Source organism: Moschus berezovskii, chromosome 9 (genome assembly GCF_049115385.1).
Source record: "Moschus berezovskii isolate FMDL1 chromosome 9, NW_MosBer_1.0, whole genome shotgun sequence".
In the NCBI taxonomy this organism is placed as follows: Eukaryota; Metazoa; Chordata; class Mammalia; order Artiodactyla; family Moschidae; genus Moschus; species Moschus berezovskii.
This window is the reverse complement of record NC_142468.1, coordinates 18,598,300-18,613,692: the sequence shown is the minus strand read 5'-3', so window position 1 is coordinate 18,613,692 and position 15,393 is coordinate 18,598,300. Positions and strand designations below refer to the sequence as shown.

General features: G+C 38.1%; 1 protein-coding gene and 1 pseudogene across 11 annotated transcripts in view; both read right to left on the bottom strand.

The window, feature by feature from the left end:
* The window catches only part of NUMB (NUMB endocytic adaptor protein), a 176,226-nt gene that overhangs the window by 67,019 nt on the left and 93,814 nt on the right, over positions 1–15,393 (bottom strand). The gene's annotated exons all lie outside the window — the stretch shown is intronic.
* Positions 7,947–8,732, bottom strand: LOC129563117 (high mobility group protein B1 pseudogene; annotated as a pseudogene).

Genomic DNA, 15,393 nt, shown 5'->3' with positions numbered 1-15,393 from the left:
CTTAAAATATAAAGACACAAACAGGTTAAAAGTATAACGATAGAAAACAATACACCATATTAATACAAATCAAAAGAAAGTTGGAGTGGCTATATATTCCCATCACAATAATTAACAGAATAAGTAGGAAGAAAATCAACAAGATGTACAGCAAGACTTGAGCAACAATGTCAATCAATAAGACCTGACTGACATTTATAGAACATTCTACCCAATGACAACAGAGTACACATTCTTCTCAGGTGCATATGGAACATTTACCAATATAGAGCATATTCTGGGCCATAGAACAAGTCTCAAATTTAGAAGGTTTCAAGTCATGCAAAGTATGATCTCTGACCACAAAGGAATTAAATCACCAAATATTTGGAAACTAGACAATGCATTTCAAAATAGCCCATGGGTCAAAGTAGAAATCAAAAGAAATTCAGAAAGTATTTTGAACTGAATGAAAACATAATATGTCAAAATTTATGGGATGTCACAAAAGCAGAACTTAGAAACTTGTAGCACTAAACCAGTAGTTCTCAACCAGGTGTGGGGAGGAATCCTTTGCATTTGGCAATACCTGGATAAAACATTTTTGGTTGTCACTAGGGGAGATGCTACTGGCATCTCATGGATAGTGGTCAGAGATACTGCTAAGCATTCTATAACACATAGGCCAGCCCCTGACAAGGAAGAATTGTCTAGCTGAGAATGCCAATAGTGCACTATTGAGAGACCCTGCACTAAACATCTATATTAGAAAATAAGAAAGGTCTTAACTTAAAACAATGACCTTAGCTTCTACCTATAGAAGCTGAAGGGCAAAGAAATGCAAAACAAGCAGAAAAAAAAGGAAACAGTAGGAATCAAAGCAGAAAGCAGGAAAATATAAATATAGAAAAAAGAAAACCAAAAGCTAGCTCTTGGAGAAGATTGAAGAAAAACCGATAAACTATAGCCGGACTATTCAGGGGGGAAAAAATGATACAAATTACCAATGTCAAGAATGAGAGGATTTCTCTGATAGTCCAGTGGTTAAGAATCCTCCTGCCAATGCAGAGGACACAAGTTCAATCCATGATCCTGGAAGATTCCACATGCTGAGGGGCAACTAAAACTGGGTGCCGTATCTACCAAGCCCATGAACTCTAGAGCCCATGCTCTGCAACACCACTGCAATGAGAAGCCCATGAACCACATCTAGAGAGTAGTCCCCACTCGCTGCAACTAGAGAAAGCACAAGGGCAGCAATGAAGACTCAGTGCAGCCAAAAATAAATAAATAAAAAGAATGACAGAGGTGTTATCTCTATAAGATTCTATAGATATGAAAAATAATAAGGGCATATTATGAACAAGTTTATGTCAATAAATTCAACTCAGATGAAATGGAAAAATTCCTTTCAAGGTACAAACTTTCATAGCTTATTCAAGAAGAAATAGATAACCCTTTGAAGCTGCAACTCCAATACTTTGGCCACCTGAGGAAAAGAGCTGACTCATTTGAAAAGACCCTGAAGCTGGGAAAGATTGAGGGCAGGAGGAGAGGGGGATGACAGAGGATGAGATGGCTGGATGGCATCACCGACTCAATGGACATGGGTTTGGGTGGGCTTCGGGTGTTGGTGATGGACAGGGAGGCCTGGTGTGCTGTGGTTCATGGAGTCGCAAAGAGTCGCACACAACTGAGTGACTGAACTGAACAGTCCTATGGGCTTCTCTGGTAGCAGCTGGTAAAGAATCTGCCTGCAATGCAGGAGACGCTGGTTCAATTCTTGGGTCAGGAAGATCCTCTGGAGGAGAAACAGGCTACCCACTTCAGTATTCTTGGGCTTCCCTGGTGGCTCAGTTGGTAAAGAATCTGCCTGCAATGTAGAGACCTGGGTTTGATCCCTGGGTTGGGAAGATCCCCTGGAGGAGGGCATGGCAACCTACTCCAGTATTCTTGCCTGGAGAATCCCCATGGACAAAGGAGCCTGGTAGGCTGCAGTTAGAGTCGGACACGATTGAGCAACTAAGCACAGCAAAGCACAATAGTTCTATATCTATTAATGAAATTCAATTTATAGTTTAAAATCTTTCCACAAATACAACTCCTGGGCTAAATGGATTCACTGGTGAATTCTGACTAACATTTAAGGAAGAAATCATACCAATTCTACAAACTCTTCCCAGAAAACTGAAGAGGAGAGAACATTTCCTAAATCATTCTATCAGGCTAATATTACCTGATACCAAAACCAAAGACACTATTTATGGTTTTTAAATAGATAGACCAATAGCTCTCATGAACATATATACATAAATTCTAAACAAAAATTTAGCAAATCAAACCAAACAATATATTAAAAATATATCATGACCACATGGAGCTTTTCTGATAAATGCAGGGTTAGTGAACATTTGAAAATGAATTGTTAAGTCACCTTATTCAGTTCAGTTCAGTTCAGTCGCTCAGTCGTGTCCAACTCTTTGCGACCCCAGGAATCACAGCACGCCAGGCCCCCCTGTCCATCACCAACTCCTGGAGTTCACTCAAACTCATGTCCACAGTCGGTGATGCCATCCAGCCATCTCATTCTCTGACGTCCCCTTCTCCTCCCACCCCCAACCTTTCCCAGCATCAGAGTCTTTTCCAGTGAGTCAACTCGTCGCATGAGGTGGCCAAAGTATTGCAGTTTCAGCCCTAGCATTAGTCCTTCCAATGAACACCCAGGATTGATCTCCTTTAGAATGGACTGGTTGGATCTCCTTGCAGTACAAGGGACTCTCAAGAGTCTTCTCCAAGTTTATAGCTCATGACGAACTGTACTTTTCCTTCTTTGAATTCACAAACACATTACATACTGAACTGAGGTTTTTTTTTTAATGGGTTAAAATTCAACTAGTTATAAACATACATTTCTTCTTTCTCTATCTCCCATAAAGAGCTCGTATCTAGTCCTGACTTCTTTGTGAATTCTAGTCTTGTACTTCCAACTCCAATTCAAAGATCTCCAAATCCACTTATCTTCTTCCTTTCAAACAAACTCTTCTTCCTGACTTTTGTATTTCTACATAACACCTTTATACCCATCAAAGCTTTAAAATGCCAACAGCATACTCTAAGGTTCATCTCTGACACTTTTCCTTAATTCTTCTATACAAAGTTCATCAACAGATGCTACCGGATGGGAGCAGGTATCAGTTATCGCTGGTGTTCAGCCATTCCGCACTTCTATTCCTAATTGCCCTTGTAGAAAAATCACTTTTTCCATGACCTCTGCAACAACCCCTGGACTCCAAGCCCTCTTTCCTCTAATCTTCCTACAGAGTTGTGCCAGATTAAATTCCTAGAATTCTTTCTTGACTATCTTCAAAACTCGTTGAAGATTCTAAAGTTTGATGTCCAAGTCTGGCATTCAGAAGCCTCTACAATTTGAACCCAACATTTTCTAGCCTTATCTCCCAGTACTTCCCTGCATAACAAGATCAGGCCTTTCAAATATGCAATGGCTTTCTCACTTCTTTCTCTTTCTTTACCCTGTATATTCTACTTGTAATATTTTACTTTCCTTCTCTTTCAACTAAAATACTATATACCAGGGTATGATAAAGAAGCCGATTTAAAAATAATTTATCCAATAATAAATGTGACTTGTAAAGAACAGGAAGAATAGAAAATTCCGAAGAATGAAATACAAATGACCTGTAATCCCAAACAGAAATAACCTCCATCAACACTTCAGAGTTTTTTCCTTTGTTTTTTCCTATGCATATATGCTTCATATTTTTCTTTTTATGAAAAAGAGATCACATGATTATCTTCCTTTCAGCAAGGAAAATTTTAAAATCTTCTATCCCTTTCAGAATGACATGCTTTTATTTATAATCGAGGTCAATAATTCAGAGGGGTAAGGATATTATGCTATTGTTATAATCAAAATTTCATATTAAAAGATGAAAAAGGTTTCAATTATTTGAAGACAAAATTTATTTTTCACTCAGCATCTAGTACATTTATTTTAATTAAAATTCACTTAGCAAGTATTCATTGACTGCCTACCATTCCAGCCTGCAGTAAACAATACAGAGCAAAACCTCTCCCTTTATGAAGGAGATAGACAGAAAATAAATAGCCAGATTATTCACAACAATGTGCTGACTGACAAGATCCAACTGTTAAATTTTCGGCAAGTTTGTGAACTTGGTGTTAAACATAACCTTTGTTATAAATTAAATTATATAAACATAGGTATTTTTAAACAAAGATAAATACTAAAATCCTACTTCCTGTTTTTACATTACATTTTACTGTCATCTATGCTGTTGGTGCTATTGATGATTTTGTATCTGAATGGTAGAAATATTGCCTAATGCTGGGCTACTGGACATCTCTTCCAAATATCGTATTCAGTGACTTCATGTTGGTAACCTGAAATCGGCCACAGTGGAAATATGTACACTGTGAAATTTGGCAAAAACTACCAATTACGGCTTGATTTATTGTTGTGCTGATGGAGAAAATGTTACAATGCAGACTGAACTTAAAAGTGTGTGGTGTCTAAAGCACTACCTTATGAATAGCACAAACATTTTGAGGAAATATTCTTCTATTATTTGAAAACTATAAAGAAGCCTCTCAAGTCATTGACAAATGAGTGAAACTCTGACACGCAACTTCATTCCTTCACTTTCATCTTACTCACTACACAAGCAAAAATATCAACCATCATTCATGTAGGAACTATATCTGGAAAACTAATTGTAAAGCATTTACCTGAATGCCACCAGCTCTGTGGTATATTATGAGATGGTAAATGCTACAGAGAAAAACATGAATAGGGTTTAGAGGGGGATTAGAAGTACTGAGGTAGAGATAAAATTTTAAATTAAGAAAGGATCACTTGAGTAAAGAATTGAAGTAAATAAAAGTGAGTCATGCAGTAGGATAAATGTTCCAGAAAAAGAAAATAATCATTAATGCAAAGGTCCTAGAGGTCTTACCTAGAGTGTCTGACAAACAGAAAGGAGGTCAGTGTGTTCAGTGCAAAATGAAGACAAGAGAATAGGAGAGATGAGACCAAACTGGTAACACAGAACAAGTTAATAGAGAACCTTGTAGGCCAAAGACTTTAATTTTCCTCTGAGAGAAATGGGTAATCACTGGAGGATTCTAAAAGAAAGCACTTACATTTTAGATTTGGCAGCTGGTTTAAGAAAGGATTGAAGGAACAAGAACGAAGCAGGCAGACAATTAGGAGGCTATTATAATAATCTAGCAAATGATAGTGAACTGGATCCAGAAACTTAATACTAGAAAAGCTCCTGAATCTTTTCATACCTGCTCTAGAAAATGCACTACTTGCTGATATAATATCTGCTGAAATCAGATTTAGAGTATTTAAATGGGAGAAAAGTTATTAAATTCCACTGCTGGAATTAAAGACAGTTTATAAACAAAGTATTTGGCTCAACTGTTTCAAATAGAAAATCTTATCTATAATATTAATCAAAAGGTCAGCTAAATTATGGTGATACTTTCATGGTAATTAAACTCATTTTTGACAAGACATAGATTTATTGAACACTGCCAGTGTTCTTGCCGGGAGAATCCCAGGGACGGGGGAGCCTGGTGGGCTTCCATCTATGGGGTCACACAGAGTTGGACACGACTGGAGTGACTTAGCAGCAGCAGCAGCCTAAGTATGAGTGTAAGAAGGATTACATGCACACATGGTAATTTGCTCTACCGAGGAAAGAACAAAAAAAGAACAAGAATAATAAGTATTAGGCTTTTATCATGAATGGTACTTTAACAGGAGTCTACAGACTTGTAAGAAATAACTGCCCCCAGCCACGGGAAGCCCACATCTAAGGGAAGTGACAACTAATTGGAGGATCAGTTCCTAAATGCTACATACACACACACACACACACATATGATACACTACAAAAAATGGCAAAATACAACTCCAAATAAAGCAAAGCTTTCTAAATGAACTCTCTCTAAAGAGTATCATCTGATTTGTTACATTCACCAACTAAGAAGGTTAAAGTTCCTAAAAGAATCTCCTCCTATGTATGGCCTATTCAGTCATTGTAGGGTGTATTACTACAATGCCTTGAAACAAACACAAATTCTCTAGTAAAAAGTAAAAAACAATAAATTTGTTTCACATGGTAAGCTACAAACTGAAAATGGTCTTTCTTGTTGGAAAAACATAATAAAACTAAAAGGACCAAGAATTAGTGGGACAAAAAGTACCATTTCTAAAAATGGCTTATCAATGTAGCCCATGTAGTCAGGTTTATGGTTATAAAATTGGATTATTTTAATATTAAAGCTTTACTAAGAGTTTTTGGTCAGTAACTCTATAGTACAAAACTTTTTCTTCATAGTGGTTATTTACATTGGAATGTATTACTTAGAAAGACTATAAAAATCTCACTTTTTTAAAGTATAGTTTAAGGATTCTGGAAATTATATTTTATCTACTTCAAATAAGAAACTGGTCAAACAAAAACATTTCCCCTAATCTTTATTTTTTTTTTTTTAAAACCTCTGCAATTATTAGTTTATTAGTATCATCCAGGACTCAGATGTTCAGTATTCCTCCTGAAATTACATAAACAAATGCAAATGGAAAGAATCCAAGTCAAAATTATATAACAAAACAGCACTCCATCATAAAAGCGTGTAAAATTACAAGAACGCTATTTTAAAACACTGGCACTTTAAGAGAACAATAATCTCAAAAACCACAAAATCGCCAAATTGTTCCCTAAACTGCTAAGCAGATAAACATATGACCCTAATGAATGAGCTGGAGTTTTGAAAAGAAAAGTCAAATTCAAATAAATCAATTCATAATGAAATACAAAATGTCTTCCTCCATCGTCTATACGATTTATAAAGGGGCAGCAAACCATAATACAGGAAGATATACCTGATTTAAAATGTGGTATATAACTTTAAAAGTCAGCCCAATTAATTAAAAATACTTTTAATCAAGGGTCTCAAGTTTCCTAAACAATCTCTACTTGTATAAGCAGGAGAAGACATTTACAGCCAGCACTTTTTTCCCAGAGCCTTTGCTGGGACAATCATCGACAAAAAAACAATATGACAGTCTTGTATTTTAAGCTCACGCTTTTGGGGATACATTCTCGGGTCTTTAACGTGGGAACTGCAAATATAACTGCCATTACATGGTAATGGGAGTTAAAGAGTGTAGAGTCCTCATGTAAAGATTAGAACATACTTTTCTATTAGTCCTTCAAGGACAGACTTTCAAAATGTTTGATTCTAATAATCCCGTGCTGTGAGTAGATTTGTTACTCTTCACTTGGTAAATGTAACTGGGCTATGTGAAATCCACTATCAACTCGTCAAGATTTTAAGTTTCAGTTATGGATGAAAGCTGTCTCAACTCAACTTTTACTACCCTCATCATGGGTATGCAGGGTGCGCAGACAAAAGTTTTTATTTATCAGCTAACTATATGAAAGATAAACAGTGTAATAATTCGTGTGATCCAAAATGGGCAAAAGCAAAAGACTAGCTTCCCCTTAAGAAAAATTTTCAGACCTATGAAAAGGACAACAATACTAATAAAAAAAATTGTATTTACTTAGAAGCATTCAGAATGTCAACAAAACAGCTGCAACTTTTTTTTTCTTTTTTTGCAATTACAGAGTGGTATTCAGTTAACAGAACAACAATTATTCGTATAAGCTGCATCAGAGACAACTGAAGATGAAAAAACAACCATCCCCATATATAACTAATTTGTGCTGTGCACCAACAAGAACCTGCTTTAAATTTCCATGCCAATTTACAACCCTCATACTGTACCAGGCAAGGTTAGTGGCTATTGAAAATACCACCAGGACAGGGCTATCTAAAGACACATTCGGTAGTGTGTTAACTATACAAAAAAAGACACTGTACAGTTTAAAAACAAATCTTACACAGCCTTACATTTCAATTTTTTTTCTTTAAAAGGAGTGAGTTGTGTACAGGGGGGTTAAATGCTTTATAGACAAGAAAAAAAAAAAACTGCGCTAGAACCAACTTATTCATCATCATCATCTTCTTCTTCCTCCTCATCCTCTTCATCTTCTTCCTCCTCCTCATCCTCTTCATCTTCCTCATCTTCCTCCTCTTCCTTCTTTTTCTTGCTTTTTTCAGCCTTGACAACTCCCTTTTTTGCTGCATCAGGCTTCCCTTTAGCTCGGTATGCAGCAATATCCTTTTCATACTTTTCCTTCAGCTTAGCAGCCTTCTTCTCATAAGGCTGCTTGTCATCCGCAGCAGTGTTATTCCACATCTCTCCCAGTTTCTTTGCAACATCACCAATGGACAGGCCAGGATGTTCACCTTTGATTTTTGGACGATACTCAGAACAAAACAAGAAAAAGGCCGAAGGAGGCCTCTTGGGTGCATTGGGATCCTTGAACTTCTTTTTTGTTTCCCCTTTAGGAGGAATATAAGTTTTCATTTCTCTTTCGTAACGGGCCTTGTCCGCCTTTGCCATGTCTTCAAATTTTCCTTTCTCTTTAGCAGACATGGTCTTCCACCTCTCTGAGCACTTCTTAGAAAACTCTGAGAAGTTGACTGAAGCATCCGGGTGCTTCTTCTTGTGCTCCTCCCAGCAAGTTTGCACAAAGAATGCATATGATGACATTTTGCCTCTCGGCTTCTTAGGATCTCCTTTGCCCATGTTTAATTCTTTTTCCTCCGCGAGGCACAGAGTCGCCCAGTGCCCGTCCGGCTCTCACTTGCCCCGGCGCTGTCTCTATGGAGCTCAATGTACTGCTCCCCTAATCTTTAAATGCTTATGAAAAATCACCCATCTGAAAATGAAGATAAGGCACAAACTAGGAGGATATATGCTATGTACCATAAACAAAATATTAGTACCCTAGTTTTAAAGAACTTCTAAAAATCAATAAGCAAAACAAACATTAGTTTAAAATAAAATCAATAGAAAACGGGCAAAACAGAGCAAATACTTTACAAAGGAACAGAAACAGTCAACAATGTGAAAAAAATGCTCAACCCATTAGTAATCAGGAAAATGCAAATCAAGACTATATACCATTTTACATCTGTCAGTTTAGCAAATATTAAAGAATCAGACAATAAAATATGGGGCATCAAGCATTCATACCCTTATAGGAGCATAAACTGGTACAACCATTTTAATAAATAATTTACCATTGTCTAGGAAAGTTACAAGAATGTATACAAGACAGTGTCTGTGCAGCATTGTTTAGCATTTGTAACAATAACAAGTATTAGAATCGAACTATCCATCAACACAATAAATACAGAATATTCACACATTAGAATACCATGCAGAAATAAAAATAATACCTCAATTTAAACACTTATAAAAATAAAAAAAATCAACAGAAAACGTAAAAATGAATCATCTACAGTTATAACAATCAACATGGATGAATCCTGTAATGCTCAGGGAGGAGGGAAGCAAATTGTTTATGATTTCTTTATACAAATATAATAGATATTTTCCTCACAGCACAGTTCCTAAACATAAGCAAGCTACTTCAACTGATTTCAGATAAAAACAGCAAACTGTTCCATATTATAAAATATCCTTGGCTGTGTTGGATTTACTGCAAGATAGTATACTACTGTACTTTGTGGATGACTTAAATTACTTCCAATGTTATTTTGAATTGATGTGATTTTTTGCTTTTAACAAGATTAGAGTCTCTTGGAAAAAGACTCTTAAGCTAAACTAAGGAAATCTGTGAGTTTATTAATTTTTTTCAGCTATTCAGAATGGTACCCATGGTTTCAGATTTTAGTTTATATATTATTACATTCAGAACCAACTAATACTGTTGTAACAGTAATTTTACCATTTTTGATAACTTTGATATTTTTCTTTCTCAAGGGGAAACTCATAATTGTCAAGGTCAAGTTTTCTGAATGTGTCTATATCCTATGTATATCATGTATGTGCTATATAGTGTTTGTGAATTTTTTTTCCTCACAGTGAGTTTTCTAAAGCATTGTCTTGTCCAATCTTCCTTATAATCTACATACATGAGGGGCCTAAAGTTAGAGGTACAATTATGACAAGAGAAAAAAGAAAAGCAAACAAGCATAATTTAGAAACGAAAAAAACTCTGGAAGAGACAAGTCCCACTTGCCTAAGAGTTGTAGCTCTCCAATGTCCTTACAAAAGCCTCTGGTTCATTTAAAATTTCTTTTTTTTAAATTATTTTCTTTTTCTTTTCTTCCTCCCTTTCTTTCCTTCCTTCCTTTCGTTCTCTTTCTTTCTTGGTCCATTTTATTTTTTGGCTGTGCTGCATGGCTCGCAGAATCTTAGTTTCCCAACGAAGGACTGAACCTGTGCCGTCAGCAGTGAAAGTGTGGAGTCCTAACCACTGGACTGCCAGGGAATTCACATGTGGTTCATTTTGGAACGGGTTGGACAAACTAAATTTCAATAACTTTATTCTTTTCGGTAAAAGTGAGACTTAGTTCAGTTGATCAGCCGTGTCTGACTCTTTGCAATCCCACGGACTGCAGTATGCCAGGCTTCCCTGTCCAACACCAAATTCCTGAGCTTGTTCAAACTCATGTCCATCGAGTAGGTGATGCCATCCAACCATCTCATCCTCTGTCATCCCCTTTTCCGCCTGCCTTCAATCCCTCCCACCATCAGGGTCTTTTCCAAAGAGTCAGTTCTTCACATCAGGTGGCCAAAGTATTGCAGTTTCAGCATCAGCCCTTTGAATGAATATTCAGGACTCACGTCCTTTAGGATTGACTTTGATCTCCTTGCGGTCCAAGGGACTCTCAAGAGTCTTCTCCAGCACCACAGTTCAAAAGCATCAATTCTCTGGCATTCAGCTTTCCTTATAGTCCAACTCTCACATCCATACATGACTACTGGAAAAACCATAGCTTTGACTAGATGGACCTTTGCTGGCAAAGTAATGTCTCTGCTTTTTAATATGCTGTCTAGGTTGGTCATAGCTTTTCTTCCAAGGAGCAAATGTCTTTTAATTTCATGGCTGCGGTCACCATCTGCAGTGATTTTGGAGCCCAAGAAAATAAAGTCTATCACTGTTTCCATTGTTTCTCCGTCTGTTTGCCATGAAGTGATGGGACTGGATGCCATGATCTTTGCTTTCTAAAGGTTGAATTTTAAGCCAGTTTTTCACTCCTCTTGCACTTTCATCAAGAGGCTCCGTAGTTCCTCTTTGCTTTCTGCCATAAGGGTGGTGTCATGTGCATATCTGAGGTTATCGATATTTCTCCTGGCAACCTTGAATCCAGCTTGTGCTTCATCCAGCCCAGCATTTCTCATGATGTACTCTGCATATAAGTTAAGTAAGCAGGGTGACAATATACAGCCTTGACGTACTTCTTTTCCTATTTGGAACCAGTCTGTTGTTCGATGTTCAGTTCTAACTGTTGCTTCTTGACCTGCATACAAATTTCTTGGGAGGCAGCTAAGGTGGCCTGGTATTTCCATCTCTTTAAGAATATTCCAGTTTGTTGTGATCCACACAGTCAAAGGTTTTGGAATAGTCAATAAAGCAGATGTTTTTCTGGAACTCTCTTGCTTTTCCAAAGATCCAATGGATGCTGGCAATTTGACCTCTGGTTCTTCTGCCTTTTCTAAATCCAGCTTGAACATCTGGAAGTTCTTGGTTTACGTACTATTGAAGCCTGGCTTAGAGAATTTTGAGCATTACTTTACTAGTGTGTGAGATGACTGCAACTGTGCAATAGTTTGAACATTCTTTGGCATTGCCTTCCTTTGGGATTGGAATGAAAACTGACCTTTTCCAGTCCTGTGGCCACTGCTGAGTTTTCCAAATTTGCTGGCATATTGAGTGCAGCACTTTCACAGTATCATCTTTTAGGATTTGAAACAGATCAGCTGGAATTCCATCACCTCCACTAGCTTTGTTCGCAGTGATGCTTCCTAGAGTCCCCATGACTTCGGACTCCAGGATGTCTGACTCTAGGCGAGTAATCCCACCATCGTGGTTACCTGGGTTATGAAGATCTTTTGTATAGTTCTTCTCTGTATTCTTGCCACCTCTTCTTAATATCTTCTGCTTCTCTTAGGTTCATACCATTTCTGTTCTTTATTGTGCCCATCTTTGCATGAAATGTTCCCTTGGTATCCCTGATTTTCTTGAAGAGATCTCTAGTCTTTCCCATTCTATTGTTTTCCTCTATTTCCTCTATTAGGAAGGCTTTCTAATCTCTCCTTGTTATTCTTTGGAATTCTGCATTCAGATGGGTATATCTTTCCTTTTCTCCTTTGCCTTTAGCTTCTTTTCCCAACTATTTGTAAGGCTCCTCAGACAACCATTTTGCCTTCCTGCACTCCTTTTTCTTGGGGATGGCCTTGATCACTGCCTTCTGTACAATGTCATGAACCTCTGTTAATAGTTCTTCAGGCAGTCTATCAGATCTAATCCCTTGAATCTGTTTGTCACTTCCACTGTATAATCATAAGAGATCTGATTGAGGTCATACTTGAAAGATCTAGTGGTTTTTTCTACCTTCTTCAATTTATGTCTGAATTTGGCAATAAGGAGTTCATGATCTGAGCCACGGTCAGCTCCCGGGCTTGTTTCTGCTGACTGTATAGAGCTTCTCCATCTCTGGCTGTAAAGAATATAATCAATCTGATTTCGGTGTTGACCAAAAAGTGAGATGCAAATTTTCTAATTAAATGTAACCTATTTTTCTTACCCCTTAATTAGATGTCTCATAATTATACATGAATGTATTTATATTTCTACACTCCCCATCTCTACCCTCAGAAGGATTTTAGGTGACTTGCTTTCCACATAATTAAATTATAAAATAGCTGTTGTATACAAAAGAATATACACATTCATATGTAGGTTACAAAACATAATGAAATGAAAACTTGTGTATCTTCTACTCAGTTTAAGAATTAGAGCATTACTAAACCTTTCAAAGTCCCCACATGAACCTTTGCTGATTATGTCCCCCTTTCGTTTCCCCCAGAAGTAACACTAACCTTAATTGTATTTATCGTTCTCTTTGTTTTCTTTCTTGTTTGGGGTTGCCATGCCCTTCTCCAGGGAATCTTTCTGACCCAAGAATCAAACCTGGGTCTCCAGCATTGCAGGCAGATTCCTTACCATCTGAGTCACCAGGGAAGCCTGCTAATTATATGGATATGCCTAAATGTTATTATGCTTAGTGTGGCATATTTTTGAGAGGTAATGTGAGGGGACTAAGTGCACAGATTCTAGCACCAGTCAAATCTGCCACTTACTAACAGTGTAATTGGGACAAATTACTTAACTTTTCAGTGCCTGTTTCCTTATCCAAGAAACACAGATTAAAAACAGACTCTATGTGATAGGGCTACTGTGAGAATGAAATGAATCATTACATGCAAACTGCATGGCGTACAGTGCCCGGTACACAGGCGGTATTTCCTGAGTGTTCAGTGTTGTTAGTACTAATACCCAGAACTAGAACTACACAGTGAGCTCACACTGTGTATGCTGCTGCTGCTAAGTTGCTTCAGTTGTGTCCGACTCTGTGCGACCCCAAAGACAGCAGCCCACCAGGCTCCTCTGTCCCTGGGATTCTCCAGGCAAGAGTACTGGAGTGGGTTGCCATTTCCTTCTCCAATGCATGCATGCATGCTAAGTTGCTTCAGTCGTGTCCGACTCTGCAACCCTATGGACAGCAGCCCAGAAGGCTCCTTTTCCACGGGATTCTCTAGGCAAGAATACTGGGGTGGGATGCCATTTCCTTCTTCACACACTGTATGGGAGGCACAAAAACACTGTAGCACAGAAACTCATTGATATATCAAGCAGAGAGAATCTTAACCTGGGTTTAATTATATTGTTTCTAACTCTTTCATTTTACTGTCCTCTGAACAAACATGGTTGAATGCGAATATATACAATTCCACTATATTGTTCATCACACACCTATTCTGGAATTCTATAAGGAAAGTGAAAGTCACTTAGTCGTGTCTGACTCTTTGTGACCCGATGGCCTATACAGTCCATGGGATTCTCCAGGCCAGAATACTGGAGTGGGTAGCTGTTCCCTTTTCCAGGGGATATTGCCAACCCAGGGATCGAACCCAGGTCTCCCACATTGCAGGCAGACTCTTTAACAGCTGAGCTACAAGGGAAGCCCAAGAATACTGGAGTGGGTAGCCTATCCCTTTTCCAGCAGATCTTCCCGACCCAGGAATTGAACCAGGGTGTCCTGCATTGCAGGCAGATTCTTTACCAACTGAACTATCACAGACAAGAAAAAAATGTTCTGACTGTACACCTGCTAACAATAATCTTAATAATAATAATTTGTTCCGTCACTAAAAATCTAAGCTAAAAATGCCATGTATCAAGTGATCATTTAAAGTATAACATTATATGGCTCAGTGGTAAAGCTGGCTTAAAACTCAACATTCAGGAAACTAAGATCATGGCATCATGTCCCATCACTTCATGGCAAACAGATGGAAACAGCGATAGACTATTTTTTGGGGCTCCAAAATCACTGCAGATGGTGACTGCAGCCATGAAATTAAAAGATGCGTGCTCGTTGGAAGAAAAGCTATGACCAAGCTAGACAGCATATTAAAAAGTAGAGACATTATTTTGCCAAAAAAAGTCCGTCCAGTCAAAGCTATGGTTTTTCTAGTAGTCATGTATGGATGTCAGAGTTGGACTATAAAGAAAGCTGAGTGCCAAAGAATTGATGTTTTTGAACTGTGGTGTTGAAGAAGACTCTTGAGAGTCTCTTGGACTGCAAGGAGATCCAACCAGTCATTCCTAAAGGAAATCAGTCCTGAATATTCATTGGAAGGACTGAAGCTGAAACTCCAATACTTTGGCCACCTGATGGGAAGAACTGACTCATTTGAAAAGACCCTGATGCTGGGAAAGATTGAAGGCAGGAGAATGGGATGACAGAGGATGAGATGGTTGGATGGCATCACCAACTCAATGGACATGAGTTTGAGCAAGCTCCGGGAGTTGGTGATGGACAGGGAAGCCTGGCGTGCTGCAGTCCATAGGGTTGCAAAGAGTCAGACACAACTGAGTGACTGAACTGAACACTGGAAAAGAATTTGCCTGCCAATGCAGGAGATACAGGTTCAATTCTTGAGTCGGGAAGATCCCCTGGAGAAGGAAATGGTAACCGCACTCCACTATTCTTGCCTGGGAAATCCCATGCACAGGGGAGCACAGTCCATGGGGTCGCAAAAGAGTCAGACACGACTTAGCAACTAAACAACTACAACACTATACCCCAGACAAAGTATTTTGTTTTTGCATTTTCTTTCCTTGATTTCTACCTTTTCTTATGATGGGGAACTTGCTTTCAAGATTTAGAGTGATGGAAAAAACCCTT